Genomic DNA, 14,907 nt, shown 5'->3' on the forward strand with positions numbered 1-14,907 from the left:
AATAAGTTAACTTGGCACAAAGTGGACCAGTGCAATAGCATTTGCCTTTGTCTCCCTCTTTGCCCAGACATTCCTTACATACATAGTATATCCACAGGTTTACCTGGTATACAGCCTGCTCTCCCATCATGAATTTGGCCCTGATTAGTTCAACTAAGTGTCCTTGCTGTGGCAACTGGTTCAAAGACAGAATGACCTCAGCAATTCAGCACAAGACAATCTTACAAGTTATAGTAACTGGTTCATGAATGGGCATGTGACCAAGCTGGGTCAACCAGAGTGAAACTCAGGGATTCTGTTGAAACATAGAGAAAGAGTTACTTTTTCCTTCTTGAATGTAAATAAAGACTTGCATCATGGAAGCCAGCAGCATCCAACTTGCTTCCAAAGAGAAAAACCAGCTTGCTGGAGAAGATAGAATCAGAAAAATCATAGTGAAACAGAACGCTGATGGCATTATGAACCAAAGCCTGAGCTACCCTCTGGTTTTTTCAACTTTGGTTTTCTGTTAATGGCCACCAAAAGCATTCTGTTATTGGCAAAGGGATTTCTAGGGAGAGAAACTAGCCTGTGTGAAAAGTCTTTAAGTAGAAAAAATGTGATAGAATGCTAGATACTACTTGTCCCTCACACAGTTTCATTCCTTTGGCCTCCTAACAATACTGGGCTCCTGGCCAACTCCAGAACTGTGTGCATGCTGTTCTCTCTGCCTCTGGTATTTTTTCTACCAGCAGTCTGCTTGTCAACTCCTACCCAGTCTTCAAAGTCTTATTTAAGTACTTCTGCCTTTTCCACAACCCTTTTGCAACAACCCTTTCCATAAGGATGTCCCCCTTCTCATTATTAACTGTAGCCATTTTTAAAAATAAGTTTTATTTCAGCATCTGCTATTATCATTCACCATCCCCTAACCTGTTCTCCAATGCACTTTTACACCCATGTGCCTTTTCCAAGCATACTCCCTCAGTCTGGAATGAACTTCTTAGAACCTAGATCATCCATTTGTTGAGAGCAACGGCCGAAGGGGCCTCAGCAAACTTCCAGCTGATTGGCTCACTGTGGCCCCAGCAAACTTCCAGCTGCCAGCTGATTGGCTCCTCTGCAGTGATGCTTATTGGGCTGTTTCCCCACCCTTTCAGACCAGGGAGCTGCTCATTGGGGGACTCTTTTGGCTCCGCCCATGCGACCCAGCCCATCGGCCTCAAGAGTGGGAGGAGTGGGGGGGTTGAGAAGCTCCCTAGAAGCTGGTGGTGGCAGTTGGGCTCTGAGGGAATTCCTGAAGAGCTCCTGTGGTACAGTATGTGTTCTAAAAATAAAGTTCGTTTGTGCTTGACAAGTGGCTTGTGAATTGTGCCCAGCCAGGCTGTGGCATCCATTGACTATTAAAAGAAATAATTTTTAAATGATACTTGTTAAAGCATGGTAAGAAAGATTTTATTTATGTCCATCATTTTATGTGCAGGAACCATTGCAACAGGACCTTGCAATGGGAGAGAGATTGGGCTCAACCCTGAATACATCATAAACAAGAGAAAACTTATAATTAAGGAACAATGTAGGGAGTCAATGAGTATAAAATTACTAATAGGAAATCTCAGGGGTAAGGGCAATCTTGGTGAAATCAACCTAACAAGATTCTTGCTGAGAACCCACCAGAATGATGGGATATCACCTGGGAGATGATGGAGGATAAGAAATCTGAGCAGATGTCAAGGATGATCAGATATTGAGGACAGGGAATTCTGACTAAATTGCCTTAGCAGGGTTCTTTTCCTAAAACTGAATTTTACAAGGAGGTGCACACATGGGCCTAAGAGAAACTTCAGAAGCCTAACTAAATTTTGACCAAGCAAAGATTCTTGGTCAACATCCCATATACCTTCAAACATCTATAACACCACCTCCCCTGGAAAGTCTACTAATTCCCCAGTAGGATCTGAGCATGTTTGTGTCCCACGAGATTGTATTGAATTGAGAACAGGGACCATCTTTTATTCAACTTCAAGTGTTCACAGCATGCCTATAACAGAGTGGATGTTAAAGACAAATATTTATTAAATAAATAAGTGTTTGGTTGAATAGGTGAATGGATGATGAATAGATGAGCAGGTGCCGATAGATAGATAGATATTGATATTTATAAATATTTATAGATATTAATAGACATCTAATTTTCTTAAATCCTCTTACTACCAAGCAGGACATACATACATGTTGTAGGAACTTATATATGAATTCATTGAATGAAAAAAAAATTGTGCATGAGATGCAAGAATTTAAAATAACCAGGATGTGAATCGAAGCAAATGTTGTCCTGTGTTTTTCATTTTTTAACCAAGAAGCTATAGAATGCCATTTAATCACTTTTCCTTTAATGCCAAAAGTTAAGCACGTTCTTTGCCCAAGACATCAGTCATCAGAGCCAATCATCAGTCACTAATGTACAAGCTAATGGAAACCAGAAATGCTGTTCCTGTTGTTAAGCATTAATTTTGGTGAATTGCATTTGAAAGCAAACAGCTTCAGCTGTAAATACTAGACTGAAAGAATCACTGAAGACCAGTGTTTACTTCCCTATGAAATGCTACTTTGAAATGGCAAATAGACTCTTGTGTAGGAAATGTCTTTCAATGCATCCAACTGGATACAGAACTACTTTATATTTTTCTGTAGGATTAGTAGTCTCAGCTTTTTTAGTTAGGCTAAGAGTTTTGGTGCCACTTATACAATGTTAGTAAGAATTTAACTGGTACAAACTGTTTGAAAAACAACTTGATATTATCAAAATATAAACTATGTGTAAGCTTTGATGTATTAAGTCCACATGTAGAAATACTTTCCAAATAAAAACTCACATTAGAGAACAAAAAAATATGTACAAAATATGTTTGATGCCGGACCAGAGACACAGCTCAGTGGTAGAGGGCTTGCCTAACATATGCAAGGCCCTGAGTTTTTATATACACACTTTTTTGAATATTTCAAAATTTTCATCTGAAGAGGGCATATAAAATACTATTTAGAGTTCTACTTCTGCTTTAATCTAGAAAACTTCAAGAGAACATCACTCCAATCCTAACAACTTGTTCTTATCTTTATAATTATTCTGAGACTATATATACATATAATCATACAGGATCAGCTTTTATCACTCAGTAAATCTCTTTGAGATCTACTTATAATTTGCACACTTTCTGAAAGTCAGGTTATCTACAAAAATTACTATTTTTCTTTTTTTTTTTATTGTTGGTCGTTCAAAACATTACACAGTTCTTAATATATCATCTTTCACAGTTTGATTCAAGTGGGTTATGAACTCCCAACTTTACCCCGTATACAGATTGCTGTTTCACATCAGTTACCCTTCCATTGATTGACATATTGCCTTTCTAGTGTCTGATGTATTCTGCTGTCTGTCCTATTCTCTACTATCCCCCCTCCCCTCCCCTCCCCTCCCCTCCCCTTTTCTCATCCCTGTTTAATGTAAATCTTCTTCTCAAGCTCTTCGTCCTTACCCTGTCCTTGTTTACTCCCCTTATATCAAAGGGGTCATTTGGTATTTGTTTTTTAACGATTGACTAGCTTCACTTAGCATAATCTGCTCTAATGCCATCCATTTCCCTCCAAATTCTATGATTTTGTCGTTCCTTAATGCAGAGTAATACTCCATTGTGTATAAATGCCACATTTTTTTTATCCATTCATCTATTGAAGGGCATCTAGGCTGATTCCATAATCTTGTTATAGTGAATTGTGCTGCTATGAACATCGTTGTAGCAGTGTCTCTGTAACATGCTCTTATTAGGTCTTTAGGGAATAGACCGAGAAGGGGAATAGCTGGGTCAAATGGTGGTTCCATTCCCAGCTTTCCAAGAAATCTCCATACTGCTTTCCAAATTGGCTGCACCAATTTGCAGTCCCACCAGCAATGAACAAGAGTGCCCTTTTCCCCGCATCCTCTCCAGCACTTATTGTTGTTTGACTTCCTAATGGCTGCCAATCTTACTGGAGTGAGGTGGTATCTTAGGGTAGTTTTGATTTGCATTTCTCTAACTGCTAGCGATGGTGAGCATTTTTTCATGTACTTATTGATTGATTGTATGTCCTCCTCTGAGAACTGTCTGTTCAGGTCCTTGGCCCATTTATTGATTGGGTTATTTGTTATCTTATTGTCTAATTTTTTGAGTTCTTTGTATATTCTGGTTATTAGGGCTCTATCTGAAGTGTGTGGATTAAAGATTTGTTCCCAGGATGTAGGCTCCCTGTTTATCTCTCTTATTGTTTCTTTTGCTGAGAAAAAACTTTTTAGTTTGAGTAAGTCCCATTTGTTGATTCTAGTTGTTAACTCTTGCGCTATGGGTGTCCTATTGAGGAATTTGGGGCCCGATCCCACAGTATGTAGATCATAACCAACTTTTTCTTCTATCAGATGCCATGTCTCTGATTTAATATCATTCCTGTATATCAGTGACAAATCCTCTGAAACGGAAATGAGGACAACTACTCCATTCACAATATCCCCCCAAAAAATAAAATACTTGGGAATCAACCTAACAAAAGAGGTGAAAGATTTATATAATGAAAATTATAGAACCCTAAAGAAAGATATAGAAGAAGACCTTAGAAGATGGAAAAATATACCCTGCTCATGGATAGGTAGAACTAACATCATCAAAATGGCGATATTACCAAAAGTTCTCTATAAGTTCAATGCAATGCCAATCAAAATCCCAATGGAATTTCTTGTAGAAATAGATAAAAGAATCATGAAATTCATATGGAATAATAAAAGACCCAGAATAGCAAAAACAATGCTAAGCAGGAAGAGTGAATCAGGCGGTATAGCGATACCAGACTTCAAACTATACTACAGAGCAATAGTAACAAAAACAGCATGGTACTGGTACCAAAACAGGCGGGTGGACCAATGGTACAGAATAGAGGACACAGAAACCAATCCACAAAACTACAACTATCTTATATTTGATAAAGGGGCTAAAAGCATGCAATGGAGGAAGGATAGCATCTTCAACAAATGGTGCTGGGAAAACTGGAAATCCATTTGCATCAAAATGAATCTGAACCCCTATCTCTCGCCATGCACAAAAGTTAACTCAAAATGATTAAGGAGCTTGATATTACTATTTTTCTTGAACCCATCAGAGATCTGAGGACAGAAGGCAACTAAATGAATTAATTCCAAAAGTAACAAACCTACTCAAGGAAAAAAGGGAATGTGTGAATTTTTTACCTTTAGCACAGCACAGGAGGGTCGTTACCTGTAGGCCTGAGTCCCCAAAGAAGGCTCTCAACTGTCTCCTACTTTTTCCTAGATCTATCTGGTGATCACCTGGTAGATAAGAGCTTGAAATTCCTTGGAAAAGTCTGGGGGTCCCAGTTATTATAAACAGACATCTTAGCCCAAATTCAGTCCTTAAGAATTTGATTAAAAGTTTAGCTCTTTTCTTCTTACCTACCTTAATGATCAATTATCATTATTTTTAAATTAATTTATTTATTTTACTATAGAATGCATTTTGACATACAGCACACAGATGGAACACAACTTCTCATTCCTCTGGTTGTACATGGTTTAGGGTCACTCCATAGTGTAATCATACATGTATATAGGGAAATAATGTCTTTTTATTGTCCTTCCCATCCCCACAACTCCCCCCTCCCCTCACTCCCCTCAACAGAAACCAAAGTTCCTTCATTCTTCCCTGTCCCCCCACCCTCATTCTTCTTAATATTGTATCAGAGAGAAATTAGATGACATCTAGCTTATCCCCAAGTGAAGGCATTCAGGCAGTTAATGATAGAGCCAAGATTAAAAACTAGTCCTTCTGCCTCACCCCATTATTATAAAGTAGATTGCTTGGATGATTCTTAAAAATTATATAGTTGTGCTTATCTCTACATCATAATTAAAGATCTCTAAAATGTGTACAAATGCTATAATGAAGTCTTTTTTAATTTTTATTTATTTATTTTTTTGGTACCAGAGTTTGAATCCAGGGGCATTCAACCACTGAGTCACATCTCCAGCCCTTTTTATTTTTTATTTAGAGACAAGGTCTTGCTGAGTTGCTTAGGGCCTCAGTAAGTTTCTGACACTAGCTTTGAACTTGCAATCCTCCTCCTGCTTTAGCCTGCTGGGTCACTGGGATCACAGGCATGTGTCAGCAAAGTCTTAAAAGAAGCTGTGTTAATCCAGAATTGTAGCAGTATTCCTTATTACTGTTATTGCTATTCAATCAACTGAATTTTTTTGTTGATTTTAATATTAGTACTTTAATAGATTAAAAATGGCCACAAATTTTTTATTACCTCTTCTCTAGAATCTAGGTTGACCTCATGAGCTGCATTACCTGTATAGAATATGGCAGAGTGAAGTCCTGGGACTTTAGAAGCAAAGTCATAAGAAGTCTAACAATTTCCACTTGAATTTCTGAAATCCTTTCTCTGAAAACTCTGGACTGTCATGTAGGAAATTTGAATATACAGCTTAATATGTATACAACTGCAACAACAATAGCAACAACAACAAAACCCAAATAAGAAATAGGAAAAAGGTTCTAAATTCTAAAGAAGGCATCATACTAATAAGCAAATGAAAAGGTACTGGACATTATGAATCAGTAGGGAAACACATATTGCTGGTGGGAATGTAAAATCATACAGCCATTATGAAAAACATTTTTGGGTTTCTTAAAAAAGCTAAACCTAGAATTACCAACAATTCTACTCCTAGGTATATACACTCAGAGTAATGACAGCAGGGCAACATTATATCTAATAGCCAAAAAAGTGGAAACACCAAAGTGTTCATCAAAAGATGAGTGAATAAACAAAATATAACAGATACATATAATGGAATATTATTTAACCACAAAAAGAAATTAAGTCCTGATACATGCTACAACATGGATAAACCTTGATGACATTTTGCTAGATGGGATAAGCCAGACACAAAAGGATGAAGATTTTATAGTTCACTTATATGAGGCCACCTATGATGGGTGAATTCATGGAGGCATAAAGGATATTAGAGGTAACAAGAGCTGGGGAGGGGAAATGGGGAGTAATTTCTTAATGGTTACAGGATTTCTATTTAAATAATGAAAAGATTTTGAAATAGATGATTGTGTGATGTAATTATTGCCACTGAACTGAAACATAAAAGTGGTTGAAATAGTAAATTTTATGAAATGTATATTTTACCACACAATTTTAAAAAAAACAAGAAGAAATTGACAAACTATATCATATTTTTTTAATGAAGAAGAAAAAAGTCCTAAAACCCGAAGGCCAGCATGCCAGAAAGATCATATGTTGGTATCATGTCTGTTTGCAGTTGCCACTAATCTTGGCCTGTACAGGGGCCAGATGTGAATGAATCTGTATTAGGCCTTCTAAGAGAAAGCCAAACTTCCATCTGATTACTGCTGAGTCGCCTCAAGTGATGTCTCTTGGCACTGAGGAATCACCTATGTAAGCCCAGCTTGCCCCTCAAAATCATGAGATATATTAAAATACTTGCTGTTTTGAGCTGCTAGGTTTTGGAATAATCATCATACAGCAATAGATAACCAGCAATAGATAATCATGCTCCTTCTACTTTCTGCAAATGGGTCAACCTGATAGTTATTAAGTATCTAGAAGAGTGGTAAGCATTAGGCATGCTCGGTTAGGCTTTGGGGTTCTAGAGAAATATTTGGATAGTATGTCACAAGTCCCCCTCACCTAGGATAAAACAAACTGCTGGTATTCTAGGTTGCTAGTAAATATTCTGGACATATAAAGGTCAATTCATTCTTAAATCAAAAATGTTTGCAGATGGTACTTTGTTTTCATTAAAATGAAATTATTAGCCAGGTGCAATGGCACATGCCTGTAATCCCACTGGCTTGGGAGGCTAAGACAGGAGGATTGCAAGTTCAAAGCCAGCCTCAGCAACGGTGAGGTGCTAAGCAACTCAGTGAGACCCTGTCTCTAAATAAAACACAAAAATGGGCTTGGGATGTGGCTCAGTGGTCAAGTGCCCCTGAGCTCAATCCCCGGTGCCAAAAGAAAAAAAAAAAAAAAATATATATATATATATATATATATATAATTTTTATTAAGTCCCAAAGGGGAAAATAGAATATCATAAAAAGTAAGATTCTTTCCTTTAATAAAATGACAAAGAAGAATATGATATTGTTTTTACACACACACAATTTGGTGATATTTTATATACAGAATTATAATGGCTCTTTTTAATATTTTCTACTAAATTTGGAAGGTGAGAAGATTTTTCGCAGTGCTTATGTGCATGGTCTCTCTCTCGCCCATCGAGGAGGTCCACAGAACAAGATAGAGTGTGGCTGCAGAGTCGCTAGACCTCTGGAGACCAAGCAGGAAGCAGGTTTGACTTTATTGTGCACTTACCATGTACATATACTTAGGAAGTACCTAAGCAGATTACAGGCAGCCACCAATGCAATGTCTACTAATTGTCCCTGCAGAGACCAATCCAGGAGTGGGCCATGGAGCAAGCGCAGGGACTGCGACACGTGGCCTCAGGCCCAGGGCTGTGCCTAAGGGGTAAGCCTGCCAATCCTGCGCCTAGACCGTGGGGAGTGGCCTGCCACTCAGATGCCCTTAATATATGCCATGTATGCAGTACTCGATGCACTTGTCCCCACACCTATGAACTAGGGGCTGCTCCTCAGTGCCCAAGAGAGAGAGGTGGTGCCTTGAGGTCTTTGGTCATTTCTTCCACCCCTTTCTTCCCATGCATAGCAACAGGAAAGGTGAGCTCTCTGGAAGTCAGCTTCTTCATTCACAGAAAGGAAATGAAGTAGTTTTGCTACTTTAGTTGCACACTGGAATCAGCAAACTAACATATTTAAAATCTTTTCACACAGACCACACTCCAGGCCAACTATATCAGAATTTTTGTGGGAGAGACACAGGCCTCAGAACCTTTTAAAATTCCCTAGTACTAGGGTGTAACTCCATGGTAGAGCTCCAAAGAAACAAAAATAAAAATCCCCAACACTGCCAAAAGAAACAAGTATGTGATGTGAGTATGGAGAAACAAAAGAAAGCAAAGACATATGTGACCTTGCAGGGACTGCTTTGTCTTAGAGAACAGAGGCCTAAAGAGAAAGGTAGAGGGTTGGGGATGTGGCTCAAGCAGTAGCGCGCTCGCCTGGCTTGCGTGCGGCCCGGGTTCGATTCTCAGCACCACATACAAACAAAGATGTTGTGTCCGCCGAGAACTAAAAAATAAATTAAAAAAAAAAAGAGAGAGAGAGAGAAAGGTAGATTAAAACCTACAAGAAAAGAAAGCCCAGCATGCTAAAGGAAAGAAAAGTGCCCAACACCCTTCCTGCTTATTCTTCCAATATCATGCACAACCGGGTCCACCTTATCACTTCCTGGTTGACACTAATTTAATCAATTTTTCTGTTCAAGCCAAACTGGACTTAGTCAATGATGAACTGTCTGTATGCCAAGTGTATCCCTGTGTAACTGATTGGGTAATGCCCAAAATTGAGAAATTGGGGAAGAATGACTCTGAAGCTCACCAAGGATCCAAGATTGGAATGATTTCCATGCACGCACAGGAACCTGTGCAGATGACTGCTTAGTGCAGAGAGTAACTCAGGATAAGTGTTGTATCATGACCATAGTTGATCAAGACTGAACGATATTTGGAGTATCTTGTATATTTCTAAACCTAGGCACATGGAATGATGCCTAATGATTATGGAGCCCCCCCTCAGTTCTAATTCTTAGAAGACTAAGTTCTTCCACCTTCCTTTGACCAACTTTCTCTGTTGCCAGTTCATTAAACATGTTATATAGCATGAATTATTATTCTGTTCACTCATTTGTGCTATTATGAACTGAAAATATAACTGAATATGCTCTCCCTTTTCTTAAAAAAATGAAATTTTACTTAGTTGCCCAGGGTGGCCTGGAACTCTGGATCCTACTACTATTTTCCTAAGTAGGTGGGATTACAAGTGCTATTGATGCTGTTTTAAAAATATTTTGTCTCACTTAAAATTTTGTTACATCTTGAAGCTGAGGCTGGGTCTGGGGCTCAGCAGTAGAGCACTCACCTAGCATGTGCAAGGTCCTGGGTTCTATCCTCAGCACCACATAAAAATAAAGAAATTAAATAAAGATATTGTGTCCAACTACCACAAAAAAATAAATATTTTTTAAAAAGTTTGTTGTATCTTTTTTATAAATCAGATGCTCTGTTGGTTGCTTCCATTTAAAAAAAATCCAATACTTTCCAATACAAAGTCAAAGTTGAGAACCACTGAAATGGAGGAGTGAGGCATGGAAAAATCTTTAAAGTCCCCATCCAGCTCTAAAAATTATATAACCTAATACTCCCCAAAGCTACATTTCTTCAATAATATTGATCATATGCTGTGTTCCAGGCACTCTGCTTGACACTAGAAATACCAAGAGGAGTTCAGCATTCTAAATAGTGTGGGGGAGGGGAATATATCTCATGAAGGTATAGACAGTATGCAACCCTTCTTTTTATTTTTCAGTGCTGGGGATCAAGCCCAGGACCTTATAATGCTGAGCAAGTGCTCTACCATTGAGCTGTATCCTCAGCCCAGCATTCAGTCCTACTTCAATGGAAGAAATGAAGTGGTTAGTTCTTATAGGTGGGAAAGAAATTCAGAGAATAACTTGAACCAGATCTTCAAGGATAATTTGCTACTTAATAACAATAAGGCAAGCAGGTTGTGGTAGCACACACCTGGAATCCTAGTAAGGTTGAAGCAAGGATAGCAAGTTTGAGGTCAGCCTCAACAACTTAGAAAGGCCTTCAGCTTAGTGAGACCCTGTCTCAAAATTAAAAACAAACAAACAAACATAAAACCAATTTTAAGTGCTGGGGATGTAGCTCAGTTGGGTTCAATCCCCAGTACCAAAAATAAATAAATAAATAAAAAACAACAGTAGGGCAGAGGTAGTGGAGGATGAGGGAAGGATATCTGCAGAAGTCCAATACCCTGGTGTCTAACATTTACACATCAAGTTGTTGCTATGATTAAATGGGAACCTCCTTTTTGTAACACCTGAACCACTTCCCTGAAGCTTTGGTTATGAAGAAGGAAACGCCTCAAAGGCAGTGCGATAATGCAACAAATAACTACTCCCATTTATGAGGTGGTACTATGGGCCACCCTGAGCTAAGCACTGATGTTACAAGTTCAGTGACTTCTGATCACACATGCAAGCTGCCTTGGAATATTCAAAAGTCATGGTGTGGCAGATGATTTGGGCTTTTTCTATGTGATCCTGGCTTAGAGGTAGGATCAATAAGTCACAAAAAGGCAGATTTCAACTGATCTTAGGGAAAAGCCAGCAAAATGGATATACTCTGATGGATTGAATTACTTCTGGACAAAGTAATTCTCCATTTTTTAACATCTTAGTACTTTTCTTTGTAATAGATCCCAGAACCTCAACAAGCCAATGTGGCACTTAAAGCTGCTCCAGTGGGATATGGCTGATCCAAGGTTTATAGTCCCTTCTGATGGACACAGAGCAAGACTGGTACCCAGACCGCTCCTTCCAGCTGTCAGCTCCTTGGCAGGGTGGCTTCTTGCCCCCCCCCACCATTCATCTATGGAGTCAACCAATCCGTGTGCTTTTTTCTCTGAGTACCATGCTTTAACATGTACATTTTAACTTCAAATTACAAATAATTTTCTCTCTGGGCACTGCCTCAGTCCCCAATTTATACTTAACATTTTGGGTAATAGCCTGCCATTCATCATCTTAATCAACTTACAGATTTAAACTTCGGTGTATGTTTGTGTGTTCATCTGTACATGAACACATGTATGTTCTAATACAAATAACTTCCTGTTTCATTATTTTTATATCCTGAACCAGGAGAGAGTAGAAAAGGGAAAGCCTCCAGAGAACTGAAAATTCTCCTTTTTTGGTCATCATTATACCCCACTTGAAGGAGTCTATAACCCCACAACTTATAGAAATGTTAAAGAGTCTCCAATAGTGGATTGGGTGATTGAATTAGATGAACTGTAATTGGGTTCCCAAGTCTAAGAATCTGATTCTCTGATAATTAACTTGAATTGAAATTACCTTTCAAATGTGACTGTTTTCCACATCTGTCCTTCAGTCACAAGTTATAAATCATCTTCTTTGGCCCACCAGGATCAGTGAGTAGGAAAGAATGGAAATTAGAAGGCAAATAAAACCAGGGCTGGGGTTGTGGCTCAGTGGTAGTGCTCTTGCCTAGCATCCATGAGGCACTGGGTTCAATTCTCAGCACCACAAACAAATAAATAAAATAAAGGTTCATCAACAACTAAAAAATATTTTTAAAAAAAACAAATGAAGCCATTGATCGTTTGTTTGCAGCCAATATACAAAATGAGTAAGACTCCATCCCATGCTCAGAAAGTTAATTGTCCAGTGGGGGACATCATTTCCCAACAATGTGGCAAAATGATAAAAGAAGGTATGTCCGGTGTGTCATGAGACCCACAGAAGAGACACCCAGCCTATATGGGGTGGGTTTAGAATGTAGGATTTGAAATTTATCTGGAGAAAATGATTACTGTGATGGCTCTTAAAATAAGAGCATTTACACTGATATGGACAGGGAGATATGAGACATCAGAACAGTGTTGTGTGTGGAAAGGGAAATTTTACTTTAGAACAGAAAATCAAGGACAGCCTGGCTATGGACGTTCTTGTTAAAATCTACTGAAAGATAGGACTGGAGAGGTAACTCAGTGGTAGAGCACTTGCCTGGCAAGAATGAGACCCTGTATTTGATCCCTAGCACTGCAAAGAAATAATCAACAAAAATCTAATTAAAGACATATGTTATTTAAAGACATATGATATGTCTTGAGTAAACATCTAGAAGTGGCATGTCTGAGTCATAAGTACATGTTGACATTATAAAAAACTGCCAAATACATTCTTGAGGTTGCATACATGCATCAAAACTCATCCCAGCTGGAAGCACTGGTACACACCTACAATCCCAGCAACTCAGAAGACTGAGGCAGGAGGATAGCAAATTTGAGGGCAGCTTCAGCAACTTAGCAAGACCCTGCACAATAAAAATTAAAATAAAAATAAAATAAAAAGGACTGGGGATGTAGCTCATTGGTAAAGTACGCTTTGGTATAATCCCCAGTACCAAAACAAAAACAAAAACATTTATTCTACTGTACACTTAAAATATGTATATTTTATTGTAGATAAATTTATCCCAATAAAATTAATTTTAAAACAAGAGGGAAAAAAAACTGCCAAATAGCTTTCCAAAGTAGTATATGATTATATATGCCCATCAGAAATATATAAAATTTGCAATGCCTTCATTTCTTCTCAATGTAAGTATTGTCAATCCTTTTCATTTTAGCCTCATGAATAGTGAAACAAACACAATATATATTTTGGTATCTACTTAAACTTGGGAACATTATATTATTATGGAAAATTCTAAACATTTACTAATGTATTAGATAAACCCATCACCCAGCTTTGCTAGTTATCAACCAATACCAATCTGGTTTTATCTCTAAACCCATCTATTCTTTCCTCCCATATTTTGAAGAAAATCATAGGAATCATATTATTCCATCAATACATATTTCAGTACATATCTCTAAAATGCAAGGACTTTTTAAGAATCTAACTGAAATCCAACTCATTTAAAGAAAAAAATAAAATTGTCTTAATACCAGTAAATATTCATTCAATGTGCAAATTTCCAATAATTTCAATAATATCTTGAAATTATCTCCAATAATTTCAATATCTTTTTGTGCAATGTTCACTCGAGCCAGAATCCAAATTAGTTACATATTGCAATCAGTTGACTTGTATCTTTTATTTCAAAGGTATCCCCTCCTCTTTTATTCTTTGTAATGTCTTTGTTAAATCAATTTGTTTGTACTTAAAGTTTCCCACAGATTGGATTTTGCAGATACATTATTTAAAACATTCCATTGTTTTCTGTATGTTCTGTAAATTATTATTTGAATCTATAGTTTAATCATGTTGAAGCTCAAAATTTTTGGCAAAACAACCGGATTCCTGGTATCAAATTCTTCTATGAGGAGGCATATAGTGTCAGCTGTCTCTTTTCTGTTGGCACTGTTGATGCTCAATATCTAGATCATTAATCGGTTTGAAAAAGTGGTGATGTTTCACCTATATTCTGCATGAATTTATGTGTTAGGATACTTCTACAAAGAGAAACTCTCCCTACTAATTGATCATTTGCACAAGAGCAAAGTAAGTAATTAACAGAATGAAAAGGCAATCTGCAGAGTGGAATAAAATATTTCCAAACCACATACCTGATGAAAGGTTAATTTCCAAAATATGGATAAAATTTCTGCAATTCAGGAGCAAAAAAAAATGTTTATAATGACAAAAGGCTTGAACAAATAGTCTCTAAAGAAGATATATAAAGCCAGGCACAGTGGTGCACACCTGTAATCCTCAGTAGCTCCGGGAGGCTGAGGAAGGAGGATTGTAAATTCAAAACCAGCCTCAGCAATTTAGTGATGTCCTACCCTGTCTTTAAATTAAAAAAAAAAAAAAGCAGGGGTGGTGGGGTGGTGGTGGAAGGATGTTGAACTGTGGTCAAGCACCCCTGGGTTCAATCCCTGGTACCAAAAATATACAAACAAAAAAACACAACAACAAAAAGAAAGATATGTGAATGACCAACAAGTCTATGAAAAGAGGCTTACCATCATTAAGATGCAAATCAACTTCATGGATATTATACTTGTGAGGATGGTTTTTTTAAAAAGATAGTGTTGGGGAGATTGTGGAGAAATTGGAACCCTGGTACAGTCTGTAGAAATGTAAAGTGGTTCA

The 14,907-nt window shown here is 37.8% G+C and overlaps 1 pseudogene; it reads left to right on the forward strand.

Annotated features, from left to right (window-relative positions):
* The first annotated feature begins 9,076 nt into the window (after positions 1 to 9,076).
* On the forward strand, positions 9,077 to 9,697 carry LOC101962096 (rRNA-processing protein FCF1 homolog; annotated as a pseudogene).
* Positions 9,698 to 14,907: the final 5,210 nt, after the last annotated feature.

Source organism: Ictidomys tridecemlineatus, chromosome 7, assembly GCF_052094955.1.
Source record: "Ictidomys tridecemlineatus isolate mIctTri1 chromosome 7, mIctTri1.hap1, whole genome shotgun sequence".
Lineage (NCBI taxonomy): Eukaryota > Metazoa > Chordata > Mammalia > Rodentia > Sciuridae > Ictidomys > Ictidomys tridecemlineatus.